Genomic DNA, 24,596 nt, shown 5'->3' on the forward strand with positions numbered 1-24,596 from the left:
GGATGTCCCTCAAAGGCAGTGGGCTGCTATCCTATGGCTATCATTTAGTGGAAAAGGTAGGGATAGGCTCCTTACTGTGAAAGAAAATGATGCTAATAATTTCCAAGTTCTTAAGAATGCACTCCTGGATGGTTATGGCTTAACCACTGAACAGTACAGGATAAAGTTCAGAGAGACCAAAAAGGAGTCTTCACAAGACTGGGTTGATTTCATTGACCATTCAGTGAAGGCCTTGGAGGGGTGGTTACATGGCAGTAAAGTTACTGATTATGACAGCCTGTATAACTTAATCCTGAGAGAGCATATTCTTAATAATTGTGTGTCTGATTTGTTGCACCAGTACTTGGTGGACTCTGATCTGACCTCTCCCCAAGAATTGGGAAAGAAGGCAGACAAATGGGTCAGAACAAGAGTGAACAGAAAAGTTCATACAGGGGGTGACAAAGATGGCAACAAAAAGAAGGATGGTAAGTCTTCTGACAAGGGTGGGGACAAATCTAAAAATGAGTCTTCATCAGGCCCACAAAAACACTCTGGTGGGGGTGGTGGGTCCAAATCCTCCTTTAATCAGAACAAGGAAAAGAAACCATGGTGCTATTTATGTAAAATAAAAGGCCATTGGACAACAGATCCCAGTTGTCCAAAGAAAGGCACCACTGCTCCTACCACTACAACCCCTACTGCTACACCTAGTGTCCCTACTAATAGCAGTGGTGGTGGGAGCAAACCTACTAATAGCCAATCTAAGGGAGTAGCTGGGCTCACTTTTGGTAATTTAGTTGGGGTTGGTCTGATTAGGGAGACCACAGAGGCTACTTTAGTCTCTGAAGGGGCTATTGATTTAGCCACTTTGGTTGCTTGCCCCCATAACTTGGAGAAGTACAAGCAACTAACCCTAATAAATGGTGTTGAGGTCCAGGCCTACAGGGACACAGGTGCCAGTGTCACAATGGTGATTGAGAAACTGGTGCACCCTGAACAACACATACTTGGACACCAGTACCAAGTAACCGATGCTCACAACATAACACAAAGCCACCCCATGGCTGTTGTAAATCTCAACTGGGGGGGGTAACTGGTCCAAAGAAAGTTGTGGTAGCTTCAGATTTACCTGTAGACTGTCTATTAGGGAATGATTTGGAGACATCAGCTTGGTCAGATGTGGAGTTGGAGGCCCATGCAGCAATGCTGGGCATCCCAGGGCATATTTTTGCTTTGACAAGGGCTCAGGCCAAAAAGCAAAAAGGACAGGGAAGCTTGGATCCTGGAACAATGGACCAAGAGCTCCCTAAAGCTTGGGCTAGTAGAAGCAAACCACTTCCTACTATCCCTCCCTCTACAGTGGATTCTACTTCTGAGGAAGAAGAATTCCCTCCCTGTGCAGAACCTACACCAGAGGAGCTGGAAGCAGACACTGCTGAGCTTTTGGGTGAAGGGGGGCCTGCCACAGAGGAGCTGAGTGTGGCACAGCAAACCTGTCCCACATTAGAGGGTCTCAGACAGCAAGCTGTCAAACAGGCTAATGGGGATGTCAGTGACTCTCACAGAGTTTACTGGGAGGACAACCTCTTGTACACTGAGCATAGGGATCCTAAACCTGGAGCTGCCAGGAGATTAGTGATTCCTCAGGAGTACAGAAAGTTCCTCCTAACACTGGCACATGACATTCCCTTAGCTGGGCATCTAGGACAAATGAAAACTTGGGACAGGCTTGTTCCCCTGTTTCATTGGCCTAGAATGTCTGAGGACACAAAGGAATTTTGTAAGTCCTGTGAAACCTGTCAAGCCAGTGGCAAGACAGGTGGCACCCCAAAGGCACCCCTTATCCCACTGCCTGTGGTTGGGGTTCCCTTTGAAAGGGTAGGGGTTGACATAGTTGGCCCTCTTGACCCTCCTACTGCTTCAGGCAATAGGTTTATCTTAGTGGTAGTGGACCATGCCACAAGATATCCTGAAGCTATTCCTTTAAGGACCACTACAGCACCTGCAGTGGCAAAGGCCCTCCTGGGAATATTTTCCAGGGTGGGCTTCCCAAAGGAAGTAGTATCAGACAGAGGAAGCTATTTCATGTCTGCATACTTAAAGGCCATGTGGAAGGAGTGTGGTGTAACGTACAAGTTCACAACACCCTATCATCCACAAACAAATGGACTGGTGGAGAGATTTAATAAAACTCTCAAAGGCATGATTATGGGTCTCCCTGAAAAACTCCGCAGGAGATGGGATATCCTTCTGCCATGCCTCCTTTTTGCCTACAGGGAGGTACCCCAGAAAGGAGTGGGCTTCAGCCCCTTTGAACTTCTTTTTGGACACCCTGTTAGGGGTCCACTCACACTTGTAAAGGAGGGTTGGGAACAACCTTTAAAAGCTCCTAAGCAGGATATTGTGGATTATGTACTTGGCCTCAGATAAAGGATGGCTGAGTACATGAAAAAGGCCAGTAAAAACCTTCAGGCCAGCCAAGAGCTCCAGAAGCAATGGCATGATCAGAAGGCTGTTTTGGTTCAGTACCAACCAGGGCAGAAAGTGTGGGTCTTGGAGCCTGTGGCCCCAAGAGCACTCCAAGATAAATGGAGTGGTCCCCACACAATTGTTGAAAAGAAGGGAGAAGTCACCTATTTAGTTGACTTAGGCACTGCCAGGAGTCCCCTTAGGGTGCTCCATGTCAACCGCCTGAAACCCTACTATGACAGGGCTGATCTCACCCTGCTCATGGCAACTGATGAGGGACAGGAAGAAGACAGTGATCCTCTACCTGATCTCTTCTCTTCCACAGAACAAGATGCTCTTGTGGAAGGGGTAGTTTTGGCAGATTGTCTTACTGCTGAGCAGAAAGACCATTGCATAAATCTCCTAGGACAATTTTCAGAACTCTTCTCTACTGTGCCAGGCACCACTTCTTGGTGTGAGCACACTATAGATACTGGAGACAGTTTACCTGTCAAAAGTAAGATCTATAGGCAGCCTGACCATGTCAGGGACTGCATAAAGCAGGAAGTTCAGAAAATGTTGGAACTAGGAGTGGTTGAGCACTCTGACAGTCAATGGGCTTCTCCTGTGGTACTGGTACCAAAACCCAATTCTAAAGATGGAAAGAAAGAAATGCGGTTTTGTGTAGACTATAGAGGTCTCAACTTGGTAACCAAAACTGATGCTCACCCTATACCCAGGGCAGATGAGCTTATAGATACACTGGCATCTGCCAAGTATCTAAGCACTTTTGATTTGACTGCAGGGTATTGGCAGATCAAATTATCAGAAGATGCTAAACCTAAGACTGCATTTTCTACCATTGGAGGACATTACCAGTTTACTGTAATGCCTTTTGGTTTGAAAAATGCACCTGCCACTTTTCAAAGGTTGGTGAACACAGTCCTGCAAGGGCTGGAAGCTTTCAGTGCAGCATATTTGGACGATATAGCTGTCTTTAGCTCCAGCTGGGAAGATCACCTGGTCCACCTATGGAAAGTTTTGGAGGCCCTGCAAAAGGCAGGCCTCACTATCAAGGCTTCAAAGTGCCAGATAGGGCAGGGTAAGGTGGTTTATCTGGGACACCTTGTTGGTGGGGAACAGATTGCACCACTTCAGGGGAAAATCCAAACTATTATTGATTGGGTTCCCCCTACCACTCAGACTCAGGTGAGAGCCTTCCTAGGCCTCACTGGGTATTACAGGAGGTTCATTAAGAACTATGGCTCCACTGCAGCCCCTCTTAATGACCTCACATCCAAGAGAATGCCTAAAAAGGTATTATGGACAGCAAACTGTCAGAAAGCTTTTGAGGAGCTGAAGCAGGCCTTGTGCTCTGCACCTGTCCTGAAAAGCCCTTGTTACTCTAAAAAATTCTATGTCCAAACTGATGCATCTGAATTAGGAGAAGGGGCAGTCCTATCACAACTTAATTCTGAGGGCCAGGATCAACCTGTTGCTTTTATTAGTAGGAGGTTGACCCCTAGAGAAAAGCGTTGGTCTGCCATTGAGAGGGAGGCCTTTGCTGTGGTCTGGGCTCTGAAGAAGTTGAGGCCATACCTGTTTGGCACTCACTTCATTGTTCAGACAGACCACAAACCTCTACTTTGGCTAAAACACCAGGAAAACAGTCGAGAAGGCGGCAGGATCAGCGTTACAGAGTTGCAGTAGTCGTCTTCGCTACTTTGTTGCAGTTTTGCAGGCTTCCAGCGCGGTCAGCAGTCGATTCCTTGGCAGAAGGTGAAGAGAGAGATGCAGAGGAACTCTGATGAGCTCTTGCATTCGTTATCTAAGGAAATCCCCAAAGCAGAGACCCTAAATAGCCAGAAAAGAGGGTTTGTCTACTTAGGAGAGAAGATAGGCTAGCAACACCTGAAGGAGCCTTTCAGAAGGAGTCTCTGACGTCACCTGCTGGCCCTGGCCACTCAGAGCATTCCAGTGTGCCAGCAGCGCCTCTGTTTCCAAGATGGCAGAGGTCTGGAGCACACTGGAGGAGCTCTGGGCACCTCCCAGGGGAGGTGCAGGTCAGGGGAGTGGTCACTCCCCTTTCCTTTTTCCAGTTTTGCGCCAGAGCAGGGCTGAGGGGTCCCTGAACCGGTGTAGACTGGCTTATGCAGAAATGGGCACCATCTGTGCCCATGAAAGCATTTCCAGAGGCTGGGGGGAGGCTACTCCTCCCCTGCCTTAACACCTTTTTCCAAAGGGAGAGGGTGTAACACCCTCTCTCTGAGGAAGTCCTTTGTTCTGCCATCCTGGGCCAAGCCTGGCTGGACCCCAGGAGGGCAGAAACCTGTCTGAGGGGTTGGCAGCAGCTGCAGTGAAACCCCTGAAAAGGCAGTTTGGCAGTACCAGGGTCTGTGCTACAGACCACTGGGATCATGGAATTGTGCCAACAATGCCAGGATGGCATAGAGGGGGCAATTCCATGATCATAGACATGTTACATGGCCATATTCGGAGTTACCATTGTGAAGCTACATATAGGTAGTGACCTATATGTAGTGCACGCGTGTAATGGTGTCCTCGCACTCACAAAGTCCGGGGAATTTGCCCTGAACAATGTGGGGGCACCTTGGCTAGTGCCAGGGTGCCCACACACTAAGTAACTTTGCACCTAACCTTTACCAGGTAAAGGATAGACATATAGGTGACTTATAAGTTACTTAAGTGCAGTGGTAAATGGCTGTGAAATAACTTGGACGTCATTTCACTCAGGCTGCAGTGGCAGGCCTGTGTAAGAATTGTCAGAGCTCCCTATGGGTGGCAAAAGAAATGCTGCAGCCCATAGGGATCTCCTGGAACCCCAATACCCTGGGTACCTCAGTACCATATACTAGGGAATTATAAGGGTGTTCCAGTAAGCCAATGTAAATTGGTAAAAATGGTCACTAGCCTGTTAGTGACAATTTGAAAGAAATGAGAGAGCATAACCACTGAGGTTCTGGTTAGCAGAGCCTCAGTGAGACAGTTAGGCACTACACAGGGAACAATTACATATAGGCCACAAACTTATGAGCACTGGGGTCCTGACTAGCAGGGTCCCAGTGACACATAACAAACATACTGAAAACATAGGGTTTTCACTATGAACACTGGGCCCTGGCTAGCAGGATCCCAGTGAGACAGTGAAAACACCCTGACATACACTCACAAACAGGCCAAAAGTGGGGGTAACAAGGCTAGAAAGAGGCTACTTTCTCACACAACCCCCCCCCAAACGAAGGACAATAAGGCTAACCTTGGCCAGTTGAGACTTTATTGTCTAAGTGGTGATAAGTAGAGAGTAGCTCTGCAATAGACTCTTTACTCCCTTTATCATCAACTATATGGTTACTTCCCTGTGGGGATGTAAACCACCCTGTTTGAAGTTTTTTAGCTAAGCAACAATGTGAAGATGTATTCTCAGAGTTTCTATCAGTAAGTTTTAGTTTAGAGCAGTGGGAATTGTCCACTGAACCTATTTGTAGTGATGGAAATGCCAGACAGGAATGCTGTCTCAGAAAAGCCATAGCTGGGCAAAAACTTTGTCCATATGGCTGGAAGAGAGAACAGGGATGCTGTTTCTCTTGGGTTGGAGCAGGGCAGGGATGCTGTCCTATGAGCTCCACACTAGGGCAGGGATGCTGTCCTAAGTGTTGTGAGGCAGTGCAGAGTTTCTGCACTAAAGTTTCTCTGGGAGGGTTGGAGGGATGCTCCATGTTAACTAAAATGGTGCTGTTTTTCTCACCAATGTTAGTTATCCCACAGAGAGGTACTTCTACCTCAGGGAGTACAGTTTTGCCAACTGATGATTCCCTTGCAACAGGTGCCACCCCAGGAGAGGTTTCTCCCACCACAGGAATGGTATCCTGAATGGTAGGGTGGTTAGGGGATACTGTGATACCCTTTTTACCTGTTGATGGAGAGGGATCCTGAGTTTTCAGGCCTTCTCTCCTTTGCTTTTTCATTTCAGTAGAAATGAGAGGGAACAATTCCTCAGGGATGCCCAGCATGGCTGCATGGGCATAAAACTCTACATCAGCCCAACCTGAGGCCTCTAGGTCATTACCTAAGAGACAGTCTACAGGTAAGCTAGGTGATACCACCACCTGCTTAGGGCCAGTAACTCCACCCCAACTAAACTGAATTATAGCTAAGGGAAGAAACTTAGTGGAGTTATGGACATCAATAATCTTATACTGTTGTCCAATGATGTGTTGATCAGGGTGCACTAGGTTTTCAGTCACCAAAGTGATACTGGCACCTGTGTCCCTGTAGGCCAAGGCCTCAACACCATTTATTGAAACTGTCTGCCTGTACTTATCCATTGTAAGGGGACAAGCAGCCAGTGTGGCAAGGCCAATGCCACTAGGTGTGACAGAAACTGTCTTGGGACTGACTACCCCAGTTTCTACTATGGACCCATAAGTGAACCCAACTACACCCTTAACTTGACTGTTGCCAACAGTCCCACCACTAGTACCACTACTGCTAGGGGCACTAGAGCTTGATGTATTAGTGGTGGTAGGCTCAGGGGGTTTACCTGGACAGGACTTATCCCCTGGCCTATGGCCTCTATTTTTACACACAAAGCACCAAGGCTTTTTAAATTGTGTAGGTTGAGAAGAAGAGGAAGAATTTGTTTTATCCCCACCCCCTGAAGAGTGTTTAAGATTTGAAGTGGGATCTTTGGTTTTACCCTTATCCCCATGCTTATCTTGAGATTTTTCACCATCTTTCTTCTTATTGTTCTCTTTGTCACCCCCTGTATGAACTTTTCTGTTCACCCTTGTTCTGACCCATTTGTCTGCCTTCTTTCCCAATTCTTGGGGAGAGGTCAGATCAGAGTCCACCAAGTACTGGTGCAACAAATCAGACACACAATTATTAAGAATATGCTCTCTCAGGATTAAGTTATACAGGCTGTCATAATCAGTAACTTTACTGCCATGTAACCACCCCTCCAAGGCCTTCACTGAATGGTCAATGAAATCAACCCAGTCTTGTGAAGACTCCTTTTTGGTCTCTCTGAACTTTATCCTGTATTGTTCAGTGGTTAAGCCATAACCATCCAGGAGTGCATTCTTAAGAACTTGAAAATTATTAGCATCATTTTCTTTCACAGTAAGGAGTCTATCCCTACCTTTTCCACTAAATGATAGCCATAGGATAGCAGCCCACTGCCTTTGAGGGACATCCTGTACAACACAGGCCCTCTCAAGTGCAGCAAACCACTTGTTAATGTCTTCCCCCTCCTTATAAGGGGGAACTATCTTGTGCAGATTCCTTGAATCATGCTCTCTTGCAGGATGAATATGGGGATTACTGCTGCTGCCACCATGGGTTTCTAAACCCAATTTCTGTCTTTCTCTTTCCACTTCCAAGGACTATTCAGTGAAGGCCTTGGAGGGGTGGTTACATGGCAGTAAAGTTACTGATTATGAAAGCCTGTATAACTTAATCCTGAGAGAGCATATTCTTAATAATTGTGTGTCTGATTTGTTGCACCAGTACCTGGTAGATTCTGATCTGACCTCTCCCCAAGAATTGGGTAAGAAGGCAGACAAATGGGTCAGAACAAGAGTGAACAGAAAAGTTCATACAGGGGGTGACAAAGATGGCAAGAAGAAGGATGGTAAGGCTTCTGACAAGGGTGGGGACAAATCTAAAAATGAGTCTTCATCAGGCCCACAAAAACACTCTGGTGGGTGTGGTGGGCCCAAATCCTCTTCAAATCAAAACAAAGAAAAGAAACCATGGTGCTATTTATGTAAAATAAAAGGCCATTGGACAACAGATCCCAGTTGTCCAAAGAAAAGCACCAAGCCTCCTACCACTACAACCCCTACTGCTACACCTAGTGTCCCTACTAATAGCAGGGGTGGTGGGAGCAAACCTACTAATAGCCAATCCAAGGGAGTAGCTGGGCTCACTATTGGTAACTTAGTTGAGGTTGGTCTAATTAGGGAGACCACAGAGGCTGTGTTAGTCTCTGAGGGGGATATTGATTTAGCCACCTTGGTTGCTTGTCCCCTTAACATGGATAAGTACAAGCAACTACCCCTAATAAATGGTGTTGAGGTTCAGGCCTACAGGGACACAGGTGCCAGTGTTACAATGGTAATAGAGAAACTGGTCCACCCTGAACAAGACCTACTTGGTCACCAGTACCAAGTAGCTGATGCTCATAAGAACACCCTTAGCCACCCCATGGCTGTTGTGAATCTCAACTGGGGGGGGGGTTACTGGCCCAAAGAAAGTTGTGGTTGCCTCAGATTTACCAGTAGACTGTCTATTAGGAAATGATTTAGAGACATCAGCTTGGGCAGAAGTGGAGTTGGAGGCTCATGCAGCAATGCTGGGCATTCCAGGGCATATTTTTGCTTTGACCAGGGCTCAGGCCAAAAAGCAAAAAGGACAGGGTGACTTGGATCCTGGAAGAATGGACCAAGTGCTCCCTTAAGCTAGGGCTAGTAGAAGTAAATCACTACCTACTAACCCTCCCTCTACAGTGGATTCAACTTCTGAGGAAGAAGAATTTCCACCCTGTGCAGAACCTACACCAGAGGAGCTGGAAGCAGACACTGCTGAGCTTTTGGGTGAAGGGGGGCCTGCCAGGGAGGAGCTGAGTGTGGCACAGCGTACCTGTCCCACACTAAAGGGTCTAAGGCAGCAAGCTGTCAAACAAGCAAATGGGGATGTCAGTGACTCTCACAGAGTTTACTGGGAGGACAACCTCTTGTACACTGAAGCAAGGGATCCAAAACCTGGAGCTGCCAGGAGATTGGTAATTCCTCAGGAGTACAGAAAGTTCCTCCTAACTCTAGCCCACGACATTCCCTTAGCTGGACATTTGGGGCAAATGAAAACTTGGGACAGGCTTGTTCCCTTGTTTCATTGGCCTAGAATGTCAGAGGACACAAAAGAATTTTGCAAGTCCTGTGAAACCTGTCAAGCCAGTGGCAAGACAGGTGGCACTCCAAAGGCACCCCTTATTCCACTGCCTGTGGTTGGGGTTCCCTTTGAAAGGGTAGGGGTTGACATAGTTGGCCACCTTGACCCTCCTACTCCTTCAGGCAATAGGTTTATCTTGGTGGTAGTGGACCATGCCACCAGATATCCTGAAGCTATTCCTCTAAGGACCACTACAGCTCCTGCAGTGGCAAAGGCCCTCCTGGGAATCTTTTCCAGGGTGGGCTTCCCAAAAGAGGTGGTATCAGACAGGGGAAGCAATTTCATGTCTGCTTACTTAAAGGCCATGTGGAAGGAGTGTGGGGTTATATACAAGTTCACCACACCCTATCATCCACAAACAAATAGACTGGTGGAGAGATTTAACAAAACTCTCAAAGGCATGATTTTGGCACTCCCTGAAAAACTTCGCAGGAGATGGGATATCCTTTTACAATGCCTCCTTTTTGCTTACAGGGAGGTACCCCAGAAAGGAGTGGGCTTCAGCCCCTTTGAACTCCTATTTGGTCACCCTGTGAGAGGTCCTCTAACATTTGTTAAGGAGGGTTGGGAACAACCTTTAAAAGCTCCAAAGCAAGACATAGTGGACTATGTACTGGCCTCAGATCAAGGATGGCTGAGTACATGAAAAAGGACAGTAAAAACCTTCAGGCCAGCCAAGAGCTCCAAAAGCAATGGCATGACGAGAAGGCTGTTTTGGTTCAGTACCAACCAGGGCAGAAAGTGTGGGTCATGGAGCCTGTGGCCCCAAGAGCACTCCAAGACAAATGGAGTGGACCCCACATAATTGTTGAAAAGAAGGGTGAAGTCACCTACTTAGTTGATTTAGGCACTGCCAGGAGTCCCCTTAGGGTGCTCCATGTCAGTCGCCTGAAACCCTACTATGACAGGGCTGATCTCACCCTGCTCATGGCAACTGATGAGGGACAGGAAGAAGAGAGTGACCCTCTCCCTGATCTCTTCTCTTCCACAGAGCAAGATGCTCTAGTGGAATTGTAGTACTGGCAGATTGTCTTACTGCTGAGCAGAAAGACCATTGCATAAATCTCCTGGGTCAGTTTTCTGAACTCTTCTCTACTGAGCCAGGCACCACTTCTTGGTGTGAGCACACTATAGATACTGGAGACAGCTTCCCTTTCAAAAGTAAGATCTATAGGCAGCCTGACCATGTCAGAGACTGCATAAAGCAAGAGATGCAGAAAATGCTTGAATTGGGAGTGGTTGAGCACTCTGAAAGTCCATGGGCCTCTCCTGTGGTACTGGTACCAAAACCTCATTCCAAGGATGGAAAGAAGGAAATGCGGTTTTGTGTAGACTTCAGAGGTCTCAACCAGGTAACAAAAACTGATGCTCACCTTATACCCAGGGCAGATGAGTTAATAGATACACTGGCATCTGCCAAGTATCTAAGCACTTTTGATTTGACTGCAGGGTATTGGCAGATCAAATTATCAGAAGATGCAAAATCAAAAACTACATTTTCAACCATTGGAGGACATTACCAATTCACAGTAATGCCTTTTGGATTGAAAAATGCACCTGCCACTTTTCAGAGCTTGGTGAACACAGTCCTGCAAGGGCTGGAAGCTTTTAGTGCAGCACATCTTGACGATATAGCTGTCTTGAGCTCCAGCTGGGATGATCACCTGGTCCACCTATGGAAAGTTTTAGAAGCCCTGCAAAAGGCAGGCCTCACTATCAAGGCTTCAAAGTGCCAGATAGGGCAGGGGAAGGTGGTTTATCTGGGACACCTGGTAGGTAGAGAATAGATTGCACCACTTCAGGGGAAAATCCAAACAATTTTAGATTGGGTTCCCACTACTACTCAGACTCAGGTGAGAGCCTTTTTAGGCCTCACTGGGTACTATAGGAGGTTCATAAAGAACTATGGCTCCATTGCAGCCCCTCTTCATGAACTCACTTCAAAGAAAATGCCTAAGAAGGTATTATGGACAGCAAACTGTCAGAAAGCTTTTGAGGAGCTGAAGCAGGCCATGTGCTCTGCACCTGTCCTGAAAAGCCCCTGTTACTCCAAGAAATTCATTATCCAAACTGATGCATCTGAATTAGGGGTAGGGGCAGTCTTATCACAACTTAACTCTGAGGGCCAGGATCAACCTGTTGCTTTTATCAGCAGGAGGTTGACCCCTAGAGAAAAGCGTTGGTCTGCCATAGAGAGGGAGGCTTTTGCTGTGGTCTGGGCACTGAAGAAGTTGAGGCCATACCTGTTTGGCACTCACTTCATTGTTCAGACAGACCACAAACCTCTACTTTGGCTAAAACAAATGAAAGGTGAAAATCCTAAATTGTTGAGGTGGTCCATATCCCTACAGGGAATGGACTATACAGTGGAACACAGACCTGGGAGTACCCACTCCAATGCAGATGGACTCTCCAGATATTTCCACTTAGACAATGAAGACCCATCAGGTAATGACTAGTCTTATTGTCCTTCGTTTGGGGGGGGTTGTGTAGGAAAGTACCATCTTGCCTGGCATGTTACCCCCATTTTTCACTGTATATATGTTGTTTTAGTTGTATGTGTCACTGGGACCCTGCCTGCCAGGGCCCCAGTGCTCATAAGTGTGCCCTGAATGTGTTACCTGTGTTATGACTAACTGTCTCACTGAGGCTCTGCTATCCAGAACCTCAGTGGTTATGCTCTCTCATTTCTTTCCAAATTGTCACTAACAGGCTAGTGACCAATTTCACCAATTCACATTGGCATACTGGAACACCCTTATGATTCCCAAGTATATGGTACTGAGGTACCGAGGGTATTGGGGTTCCAGGAGATCCCTATGGGCTGCAGCATTTCTTTTGCCACCCATAGGGAGCTCTGACAATTCTTACACAGGCCTGCCACTGCAGCCTGAGTGAAATAACGTCCACATTATTTCATAGCCATTTACCACTGCACTTAAGTAACTTATGAGTCACCTATATGTCTAACCTTTACCTGGTAAACGTTAGGTGCAAAGTTACTTAGTGTGTGGGCACCCTGGCACTAGCCAAGGTGCCCCCACATAGTTCAGGGCAAATTCCCCGGACTTTGTGAGTGCGGGGACACCATTACACGCGTGCACTACACTTAGATCACTACCTATGTGTAGCTTCACAATGGTAACTCCGAATATGGCCATGTAACATGTCTAAGATCATGGAATTGCCCCCTCTATGCCATCCTGGCATTGTTGGCACAATCCCATGATCCCACGGGTCTCTAGCACAGACCCGGGTACTGCCAAACTGCTTTTTCAGGGGTTTTCACTGCAGCTGCTGCCAACCCCTCAGACAGGTTTCTGCCCTCCTGGGGTCCAGCCAGGCTTGGCCCAGGAAGGCAGAACAAAGGACTTCCTCAGAGAGAGGGTGTTACACCCTCTCCCTTTGGAAAAAGGTGTTAAGGCAGGGGAGGAGGAGCCTCCCCCAGCCTCTGGAAATGCTTTCATGGGCACAGATGGTGCCCATTTCTGCATAAGCCAGTCTACACCGGTTCAGGGACCCCTCAGCCCTGCTCTGGCGCAAAACTGGACAAAGGAAAGGGGAGTGACCACTCCCCTGACCTGCACCTCCCCTGGGAGGTGCCCAGAGCTCCTCCAGTGTGCTCCAGACCTCTTGGAAACAGAGGTGCTGCTGGCACACTGGACTGCTCTGAGTGGCCAGGGCCAGCAGGTGACGACAGAGACTCCTTCTGATAGGCTCCTTCAGGTGTTGCTAGCCTATCCTCTCTCCTAAGTAGCCAAACCCTCTTTTCTGGCTATTTAGGGTCTCTGCTTTGGGGAATTCCTTAGATAACGAATGCAAGAGCTCATCAGAGTTCCTCTGCATCTCTCTCTTCACCTTCTGCCAAGGAATCGACTGCTGACCGCGCTGGAAGCCTGCAAAACTGCAACAAAGTAGTAAAGACGACTACTGCGACACTGTAGCGATGATCCTGCCACCTTCTCAACTGTTTTCCTGGTGGTGCATGCTGTGGGGGTAGTTGGCCTCCTCTCTGCACTAGAAGCTCCAAAGAAATCTCCCGTGGGTCGACGGAATCTTCCCCCCTGCAACCGCAGGCACCAAAGAACGGCATTACCGGACCTCTGGGTCTCCTCTCAGCACCACGAGCGAGGTTCCTTGAACTCAGCAACTCTGTCCAAGTGACTCCCACAGTCCAGTGACTCTTCAGTCCAAGTTTGGTGGAGGTAAGTCCTTGCCTCCCCACGCCAGACTGCATTGCTGGGAACCACATCTTTTGCAGCTACTCCGGTTCCTGTGCACTTTTCCAGGATTTCCTCTGTGCACAGCCAAGCCTGGGTCCACGACACTCTAACCTGACTTGCACGACCTCCTGAGTTGTCCTCCGGCGGCGTGGGACTCTCTTGTGCAACTTCGGGTGAGCACAGTTTCATGCCACTTTGTAGTGCCTGTTAAGGCACTTCTGCGGGTGCTGCCTGCTTCTGAGAGGAGTCCTTGTCTTGCTGGACACCCCTTCTGTCCCCTCACGCAAATGGTGATATCCTGGTCCCTCCTGGGCCACAGCAGCATCCAAAAACCCTAAACCTCAAGCTTGCAGCTAGCAAGGCTTGTTTGTGGTCTTTTGGCGGGGAAAATACTTTTGCACAACTCTACATGGCGTGGGACATCCATCCTCCAAAGAGAAAGTTTCTAGCACTTGTCGTTCCTGCAGAATCCTCAGCTTCTACTTTCCAGTAGCAGCTTCTTTGCACCCACAGCTGGCATTTCTTGGACATCTGCCCACTCTCGACTTGATCGTGACTTTTGGACTTGGTCCCCTTGTTCCACAGGTACTCTTGTCTGGAAATCCATCATTGTTGCATTGCTGGTTTGTGTCTTTCCTGCAGAAGTCCCCTTTCACGACTTCTGTGCTCTTTGGGGAGCTTTAGTGTACTTTGCACTCACTTTTCAGGGTCTTGGGGTGGGCTATTTTTCTAACCCTCACTGTTTTCTTACAGTCCCAGTGACCCTCTACAAGGTCACATAGGTTTGGGGTCCATTCGTGGTTCGCATTCCACTTTTGGAGTATATGGTTTGTGTTGCCCCTATCCCTAGGTGCTCCCATTGCATCCTATTGTAACTATACATTGTTTGCACTGTTTTCTATTGTTATACTGCATATTTCTGGTATTGTGTACATATATCTTGTGTATATTTACTATCCTCATACTGAGGGTATTCACTGAGATACTTTGGCATATTGTCATAAAAATAAAGTACCTTTATTTTTAGTATATCTGTGTATTGTGTTTTCTTATGATATTGTGCAAGTGACACTAGTGGTACTGTAGGAGCTTCACTCGTCTCCTAGTTCAGCCTAAGCTGCTCTGCTAAGCTACCGTTTTCTATCAGCCTAAGCTGCTAGACACCCCTATACACCAATAAGGGATACCTGGGCCTGGTGCAAGGTGTGAGTACCCCTTGGTACTCACTACAAGCCAGTCCAGCCTCATACAGCATGGTCCACCAAAACAAGGATAAACCTCTTGCCCAAGGCAGTTTTGGGGTCCAAGGGACCAACAATGTCGATGCCCACCCTTTCAAAGGGGGTGCAAACGACGGGGAGTGGGATCAGGGGAGCTTTAAGCTTTTTCCCTGTCGTCCCACTAGCCTGGCTGGTGAGGCAGGCTCTGTCGAAATTATCTGAGGCTACCCTCATTCTAGGCCAATGGAAGTAGGTGACAAGCCTGTCAAAGGTCTTGTCTTGGCCTGGATATCCTGCCAGGGGAATGTCGTGAGCCAGACCCAGTAGGAAGGCTCAGTAACACTGGGGGGCCACCAGCACACGTGCTGCCCCAGGGCCCAGAACCGTAGGCTCACTGTAAAGGAGATCATTCTCCCAGTTGAAACAGTGAGTGCCAGAGTCTTCACCAGCTGCTTGGGCTGTGGCCTGTCACCTCAGACCCTCAAGGGCGGTGCATTCATTCTGAGCCTTGTAGAACTCTGCCCTGGTTGGCCTACCCTCTACTTGCCAGCCAGCAAGTTCAGGCAGGTTGCCCAGGTCAGCTATGTGCTCTCCAGTTGGCTCAGAGGCCTTCTCCTCCTCAGGGGCCCCGTCCACCACCTTTGGAACATCTGAGGCGGGTTTCCCACGTCTCTTTCCCTTCCTCTTTGCAGCTGTCTGGGCCATTGTTCCAGGCTCCAGGTGCCCTTGACTCCCTCCACGGGCAGCCATGGACCTTGTGGTGATGCAGACCACTCAGGCAAACCTAACATCTCCAGCCGGGATCTGAGCCCTACCTCCTTCCAGGTAGTGAGCTCAAGATCATTGCCTAACAAACAATCTACAGGCATGGCAGGACTCACAGCTACTTTCAGAGTAACAGACCACCCCTCACTCAAAGGGAAACAGAGCCACCGGTCGGTGACTCTCATGATTGTCAGTGACTATGACCGGGTGGAATTTATTAGTGACTATCTGCTTTGCTGACACCAGCTGACTCTTGACAGTTGTCTTACTGGCTCCTGTGTCACGCAGAGCCTCCACCCTTTGCCCATCAATGGTGACCCACTGCCTATACTTGGAAGTATTTGCCGGCATGTGGGCTTTAGACACCATCTCTCTTTCCCCCAGGGACACTAGGGAAACCTCTGCCTGCTCCCCAAAGCTAACTGGGACTATCTCCCCCCCGGAGCGATACACTAGCCGACCCAGGTGTCTGTCCAGTGGTGGACTCTGCTCTTTTGGAACACTGGGAGTCGCCGTTAGAGTGTCCATGCGGGTAGCACTCTAAGCATTTGGGGATGAACTTCCCTAACTTTCTGTCAAAGAACCCTGGTTTCCTCCCAAATCTAGAAGAGGAATGGTTACCTCCCCCCTTGGGAATTGTTTGGGGGGCCTTTTGAGAACTCCTTTTCTTTAAGTTTTTCTCCCCCCTCTTTCTTCTGTTGGGAACCCTGACCACCTTTGTGGGTGTCCCCCCAGATGCCCTGTTGGACAGTCTGGTGCTAACCCAGAGGTCCGCCTCCTCAGCAAGCTTTCTGGGATCAGTCAGCTTACTATTTACCAAGTGCTGCCGCAACTCTAAAAAAAATAATGAGCATATGCTCTCCCAGAATCAAGTCATATAACCCTTTGTAATCATCTACTTTGCTGCCCCCATCCATCCAGTGCCTTATTGGAGAAATCAGAACAATCTACCCAAGTTTGTGTGGGAAGTTTGGTGCTGTCCGTAAACCTCTGACGGTATTTCTGAGGGGTCAGCCCAAACTTGGCCAGTGAAGCAGCTTTCATGGGTGCATAGACATCTCTATCCTGTGGAGCTAGTGTAAGAAGTGTGTCCCTCCCCACCAGCAAAAACAGTGTCTACAAAGTGGAGGGAGGCAGGCAAAAAGTTAGGGGTGACCACCCTAAGGCTGTCAGGTCTAACAAGCACACTTCCACATTTTGAATCCTCTAGTAGACTCTGTGCTCATGGTGTTCCCCGAAGTTCCATCTTGTTACAGTCTTTGCTCAGCCCTTACATGATCGTGCTAGCTTATTTGATTCAATATTTTGGTTCAGTCTATTTCTTTCTGCGGATGATACACAAACCACTTGGAACCTGTCCCACAATGTCCAGTCAATGGTGGCTCGCCTGTATGATTGCCTCCCCAAGGTTCAGCTTTGGATGAGTTCAAACCATCCCCTGCTTCATGGGGACCAGACATAAATCTTTTGTGGTACTAACCCCTCACTGTTTACATAACTATCGTCTTGGCCCACCCACCCTGGGCCCTACATCCACCTCCATGGCAGCTGTGAAAGATCTCAATGTAAAGGTTGCTTCCTCCACTACTATGGTAGATCAGAGTCCTTCAGCCGAAAAATCTTGTTTACTCCAACTGCGTTCTCTAAAATGTTTTCAGAGCTTTTTCCATTCCTTCACAAGTTTCAAATTAAGAACGCTTTTTGTCAGCTCACTTGGATTACAGCTGTCTTGACCTTCCAGCAGTCTTGTTCCACGAGAACACATTCAAGATCACGCTGCAGGACCAGCCCTTGGCTTTCATCAAAGGAACCATCTCTGACCAGCCCTCGCTGCATCGCCTGCAGTGAAAGACTTTGGGCCTAATTCCTATATTGGTGGCAATGGCGAGGGAGGACCCTTTCCTCTAACATAATGGTCTACTCATCCGATTTAAATGCGGGCAGACCTATGGAGACTACTACACCTCTGTCGTGGTGACGCCCTCCTGATGGCCCGAAGGAGTCAGGCCTGTTGGAGGTTCACATGTATGTGCGCCCACATCATTCAGATGGACGGACATGCAGGTTAGTTTTCACTGCCAGTCACCCACAGGAAAACCCTTGCTGTAACTGACAGTGAAAACTGCAAAAATGCTCCTCTCGCCATGGCAGGTATGGTAGGACATTGTTTTGTTTTTATTTTCAACAATGGAAATCCCTCTTTGAGGTTTTATTTATGAAAAAAAATAACTTTTATCACTCAGATCCTTCATGTCTGACGGAGACGTACAACAACATTACAGTGCATTGCAGTGGCCACCTTGGCGGTTCCTGTCAATCCTTGAAATGTCCAGAGACGTTTCAAAATGTGGCCGCTGGGACCCCCCCAAGAGACACGGAGGGATTTACTCCATCACCCTGGCGGAGGACAGCCCAACTGCAAAATGTTAAATTAGGCCCTTAAACTTATTTAAACAAATGTTATGGTATCAAAGCTACTTTTACTCCTGAACAGTCCTATTCCAACACAGATTTTACACGTACTCCTCTGGTCACCCATTAAGGCCTAAAAACAAGTGTATATTTGAGAATTCTAAATTTAAGTCCAACAACCAGGAGTAGCAGGCCCTTTATCTATAACTCCAGCCCTTCAGTGGAATTACATGCCACCATACATGATGAAATTCAGAAAACTGCTGAAAACTGGTGGTGTCCAGCCTTCCAGTGCCCTGGGGTCTCTAGTCCTGCGGTCACTTTTTCAAGCCTGTTCAACTGGAGCTGTTGAGTGACTTTTGGTTTTCAGCATCTATATTCCCTAGTTAGGGTGTAGATTGCACTTTACAAGTATCAAAACTAAACTAAAGCAAACACAATAATTCCCCAAAAGCAGAAAGCTATGCTCCGCTGGCAGCTTGCAGTAGACACTGAGACAGGGAGGTCATAGCAGGATGTGATAAACCTGCTTTCTGGCCTATTGTTGATAGAGATCCTTGAGTGATACCATAGACCTTGGTACCAACCTCATTCATTCCACACATAGTGGTCCACCGACTTCTGAAAACTCAGAATCATGACCTCCCTTATATGACAAAGCAGAAGAACTGATCTGCACAGCTGCTTAACGACTGGTGGTGTGTATCTGACTCCAGGCACTTTGCTTCGATAGAGCAGCTTCGATAGAGCAGCACTATCTCCTCCATGTACATAAAGCAGTAATTGACCACATACGTCTTACGCCAGATCTGCAGGACAGTTGCTCTTTTAACAAACACTTGAAGGAATTTCGAAGCAGGCTTGTTTACCTACAGAAAAGGTGCTACTATGACACTAGAAATTCTGCAGGAAGAACTCTTGTTCATTTTTACGCATTCCCAAGTCTACCACTAATGGTACATCTGGGAATATGTCAAGATTCATGGGCGGATGCTTTGGAACACCTATGTACCAACTATGGAACACCTCCCTGGGCCAAAGTAACACCAGGCAATGATTTGCCAGACATGCATGATGCCAGAGGATCAATTCAGCAGTCAATCCAGTGCTTAATTTGTAAATAAAAACGTGCTGGTGCCCAAAGCCTTCCTTTGGAACACGTGGTTGCTGCAATAAAAAGTGCAAGACTACTGAGGCAGCATAATCCTAACGCCACCTCAGGCCTCTTTAATCCATTTACAGCCACTTCCTGCCCCTTCAGCTCACTCTTGCAGCTTTCTCCCTTTGTGAGGCTCTTTCGTTTTTCTCTTCCTCTGCATCTTTTGCTCACCATAAATGTCTGACGCAGAAAAATAAGTACCGGCCCTCAAAAATAAGTGCCGTGCCCCCCCACCGGAAGCTACCAGCTAAAATTAAGCACTGAGTCAATCATTAGTTCTCTGTATTAGTTCTCTTAGTTTTCTGCTAAAAAAAAATGCTAGGAAGTTGCCAAAACAGAGCAGCCTCACAAGACTGGGTTTTGCCAAATGGTCTTCTGCTACAGCAGCGTCAGCATTTTTTAGCAAAAGAGATCCCCACCCAGACAGGGGGCCTCTCCATAGGGAGGGATCTTCTGCACCTGGGGGTGATGGGGGTGGAGGCAGCAATTTGTGCAACTCTAAGTCAGACCTTCAGCGTGTTTCAAGTATAAAGTGCCCTCAGATCTGGACTCCCCATCCATGATGTGTATTTCTCGTCCACTGAACACTACATTTCAAGTCATCACTACGATCTGAGTCAGCGTCTCCAATGAGGCTTCAGGTTGTATGTAAATAGAAGTAAATAAAAAACGTACTGTTCTCCAATGGCTCCACGGTTCTCCCCTATTATCACTACTATGTCCAGGGAAATCTTCAGCTACAAAAGAATGAAACAAAGCGCTTAGAAGAGCTCTCCAAACACTGTAACAACAGTTCTTCTGTTCAATCACTGAAGTATGACACATCACTGGCACTTACACAGCTTTGCCTTTCACTCACCAGATTCTGTGCCAATGACAGAGGGAACAACGAGGTGGCAGACCGTCTGCTTGTTTTGATTTGTAATTCCCACGTGCATTGCAGTGGGAATCCTCATGCCCTTCTGCCATTGCCCGGTGGCACTTGTAACTGTGCCCTCTGACCCCCGTCCTTCTTCACTTCGGGGCCACTCACAGCATGAACAGCACACATCCATGTGAGGGGCCAGTCAGGTGTCTCCCCCCCCCAGTGGAGGAGGTCAGAGGCCACACATTCATGTGAGGGGCCAGTCAGGTGTGTTCCCCCCCCCCGGTGGAGGAGGTCAGAGGCCAGACATCCATGTGAGGGTCAGTCAGGTGTGTCCACCCCCGTGGAGGAGGTCAGAGGACACACATCCATGTGAGGGGCCAGTCAGGTGTCCCCCCCCGTGGAGGAGGACAGAGGCCACACATCCATGTGAGGGGCCAGTCAGGTGTATCTCCCCCCGGTGGAGGAGGTCAGAGGCCAGACATCTATGTGAGGGGCCAGTCAGGTGCCCCTCGTGGAGGAGGTCAGAGGCCAGACATCCATGTGAAGGGCCAGTCAGGTGTGCCCCCCCTGTGGAGGAGATCAGAGGTCAGACATCCATGTGAGGGGCCAGTCAGGTGTGTCCACCTCCCCCGGTGGAAGAGGTCAGAGGCCACACATCCATGTGAGGGGCCAGTCAGGTGTGTCCCCCCCGGTGGGGGAGGTCCAAGGCCACACACCCATGTGAGGGGCCAGTCAGGTGTGTCCACCCCCCGTGGAGGAGGTCAGAGGCCACACATCTATGTGAGGGGCCAGTCAGGTGTGCCCCCCGTGGAGGAGGTCAGAGGCCACACATATATGTGAAGGGCCAATCAGGTGTACCCCCCCGTGGAGGAGGTCAGAGGCCATACATCCATGTGAGGGGCCAGTCAGGTGCCCCCCCGTGGAGGAGGTCAGAGGCCACACATCCATGTGAGGGGCCAGTCAGGTGTGCCCACCCCCCCTGTGGAGGAGGTCAGAGGCCACACATCCATGTGAGGGGCCAATCAGGTGTGCCCCCCCAGTGGAGGAGGTCAGAGGCCAGACATCCATGTGAGGGGCCAGTCAGGTGCGCCCCGTGGAGGAGGTCCGAGGCCACACACCCATGTGAGGGGCAAGTCAGGTGTGTCCACCCCCCCTGTGGAGGAGGTCAGAGGCCACACATCCATGTGAGGGGCCAGTCAGGTGTGCCCCCCGGTGGAGGAGGTCAGAGGCCACCCATCCATGTGAAGGGCCAGTCAGGTGTGCCCCCCGTGGAGGAGGTCAGAGGCCAGATATCCATGTGAAGGGCCAGTCAGGTGTGCCCCCCCCATGGAGGAGGTCAGACATCCATGTGAGGGGCCAGTCAGGTGTGTCCGCCCCCCTCCCGTGGAGGAGGTCAGAGGCCACACATCCATGTGAGGGGCCAGTCAGGTGTGCCCCCCCCCCGGTGGACGAGGTCAGAGGCCACACATCCATGTGAGGGGCCAGTCAGGTGTGTCCACCCCCCCACCGGTGGAGGAGGTCAGAGGCCACACATCCATGTGAGGGGCCAGTGAGGTGTGCCCCCCGTGGAGGAGGTCAGAGGCCACACATCCATGTGAGGGGCCAGTCAGGGGTGCCCCCCCGTGGAGGAGGTCAGAGGTCAGACATCTCTGTTACTCGGTTCAGCTGCTTCTCGCTTCCACCTTCTCCTGGCAGCTGCCCTGGCACATTTCTGTGACTTGGCAATCGTCGTGCTCAACAACCTTGGAACTCTAACTCCTAAACTGGAAGCCTCATTTCACTGCAGATGAACGGTGCCATCGCAGGAGTTACAGAGCTCTAAGCAGACCACGGAGTCAACTATTCCAGCATTTGTACTTAGATGTTGTTCTGAAAGTTGAGCCACTTACATCGCTGCCTTAAGTCTCCTCTTAGGTGACGTCCTTGAAATCTACTTCTTTGCATTGATGACCCAGATTGTGATGGATCTTAAAGTGCTGAACATAGCAGAGTGGCTGCTCCTGACAGGGTGACCATAGAGAAGTTCAAAGGGGCTGAACCCCACCCCTTTCTGGGGCACCCCCCTATAAGGAAACAGCAGGAATGGCAAGATGATGTCCCACTCCCACCTCATGGCTTCAGTTAAGCCATTGATCATGCCTTTAAGGGTCTTGTTGAATCTCTCAACAAACCCATTGGATTGAGGTTGATAAGGGGGGGTAAACTGGTACGTCACCCCACACTCATCCTACATGGACTTCATGTATGCAGTTTGTGCCTCTGTCAGACACAACTTCCTTAGGGAATCTCATACGGGGAAATATTCCCAGTAGGGCTCAGGTCCCCACCGGTGCAGTCACTGTTCTCAGAGAGATTGCCTTTGGATAGCGGGTGGCATGGTACACCAAAATAGGGATAAACCTTTTGCCCAAGGCAGTTTTGGGGTCCAAGGGACCAACACTGTCGATGCCCACCCTTTCAAAGGGGGTGCAAACGACGGGGAGTGGGATCAGGGGAGCTTTAAGCTTTTTCCCTGTCTTCCCACTAGCCTGGCTGGTGAGGCAGGCTCTGTCGAAATTATCTGAGGCTACCCTCATTCTAGGCCAATGGAAGTGGGTGACAAGCCTGTCAAAGATCTTGTCTTGGCCCGGATGTCCTGCCAGGGGAATGTCGTGAGCCAGACCCAGTAGGAAGGCTCAGTAACACTGGGGGGCCACCAGCACACGTGCTGCCCCAGGGCCCAGAACCTTAGTCTCACTGTAAAGGAGATCATTCTCCCAGTAGAAACGGTGAGTGCCGGAGACTTCACCAGCTGCTTGGGCTGTGGCCTGTCACCTCAGACCCTTAAGGGCAGGGCATTCATTCTGCGCCTTGCAGAACTCTGCCCTGGTTGGCCCACCCTCTACTTGCCAGCCAGCAAGTTCAGGCAGGTTGCCCAGGTTAGCTATGTGCTCTCCAGTTGGCTCAGGGGCCTCCTCCTCCTCAGGGGCCCCGTCTACCACCTTTGGAACATCTGAGGCGGGTTTCCCACGCCTCTTTCCCTTCCTCTTTGCAGCTGTCTGGGCCATTGTTCCAGGCTCCAGACACCCTTGACTCCCTCCACGGGCAGCCATGGACCTTGTGGTGATGCAGACCACTCAGGCAAACCTAACATCTCCAGCCGGGATCTGAGCCCTACCTCCTTCCAGGTAGTGTGCTCAAGATCATTGCCTAACAAACAATCTACAGGCATGGCAGGACTCACAGCTACTTTCAGAGTAACAGACCCCCCCCCACTCAAAGGGACCAAGAGCCACCGGTCGGTGACTCTCAAGATTGTCAGAGACTATGACCGGGTGGAATTTATTAGGGACTATCTGCTCTGCTGACACCAGCTGACTCTTGACAGTTGTCATACTGGCTCCTGTGTCACGCAGAGCCTCCACCCTGTGCCCATCAATGGTGACTCACTGCCTATACTTGGACGTATATGCCGGCATGTGGGCTTTAGACACCATCTCTCTTTCCCTCAGGGACACTAGGGAAACCTCTGCCTGCTCCCCAAAGCTAACTGGGACTATCTGTAGGAGGCTGGACTGGCTTGTAGTGAGTACCAAGGGGTACTTGCACCTTGCACCAGGCCCAGTTATCCCTTATTAGTGTATAGGGTGTCTAGCAGCTTAGGCTGATAGATAATGGTAGCTTAGCAGAGCAGCTTAGGCTGAACTAGGAGACGTGTGAAGCTACTACAGTACCACTTAGTGTCATATGCACAATATCATAAGAAAACACAATACACAGTTATACTAAAAATAAAGGTACTTTATTTTTTATGACAATATGCCAAAGTATCTTAGAGTGTACCCTCAGTGAGAGGATAGGAAATATACACAAGATATATATACACAATAGCAAAAATATGCAGTATAGTCTTAGAAAACAGTGCAAACAATGTATAGTTACAATAGGATGCAATGGGGAGACATAGGGATAGGGGCAACACAAACCATATACTCCAAAAGTGGAATGCGAACCACGAATGGACCCCAAACCTATGTGACCTTGTAGAGGGTCGCTGGGACTATTAGAAAATAGTGAGAGTTAGAAAAATAACCCTCCCCAAGACCCTGAAAAGTGAGTGCAAAGTGCACTAAAGTTCCCCTAAGGACAAAGTAGTCGTGTTAGAGGAATAATGCAGGAAAGACACAAACCAGCAATGCAACAACTGTGGATTTCCAATCTAGGGTACCTGTGGAACAAGGGGACCAAGTCCAAAAGTCACAAGCAAGTCGGAGATGGGCAGATGCCCAGGAAATGCCAGCTGTGGGTGCAAAGAAGCTTCGACTGGACAGAAGAAGCTGATGTTTCTGCAGGAACGAAAAGAGCTAGAGTCTTCTCCTTTGGTGGACGAATTGGACTCGCCGTGCAGAGTCGTGCAGAAGTGTTTTCCCGCCGGAAGAACGCCAACAAGCCTTGCTAGCGGCAAATCGTGCGTTTGACGTTTTTGGACGCTGCTGGGGCCCAGGAGGGACCAGGAGGTCGCAAATTGGACCTGAAGAAAGAGGGGACGTCGTGCAAGACAAAGAGCC

General features: G+C 49.1%; 1 long non-coding RNA gene across 1 annotated transcript in view; it reads right to left on the minus strand.

Moving 5' to 3' along the window:
• The window catches only part of LOC138258000 (uncharacterized), a 199,662-nt gene that overhangs the window by 78,242 nt on the left and 96,824 nt on the right, over nucleotides 1-24,596 (minus strand). Inside the window, exon 4 of the long non-coding RNA XR_011198403.1 lies at nucleotides 19,857-19,918. This is a non-coding gene — a long non-coding RNA (uncharacterized lncRNA). The remainder of the gene's footprint in view (nucleotides 1-19,856; nucleotides 19,919-24,596) is intronic.

Source organism: Pleurodeles waltl, chromosome 2_1 (genome assembly GCF_031143425.1).
Source record: "Pleurodeles waltl isolate 20211129_DDA chromosome 2_1, aPleWal1.hap1.20221129, whole genome shotgun sequence".
NCBI classification, from domain to species: Eukaryota; Metazoa; Chordata; class Amphibia; order Caudata; family Salamandridae; genus Pleurodeles; species Pleurodeles waltl.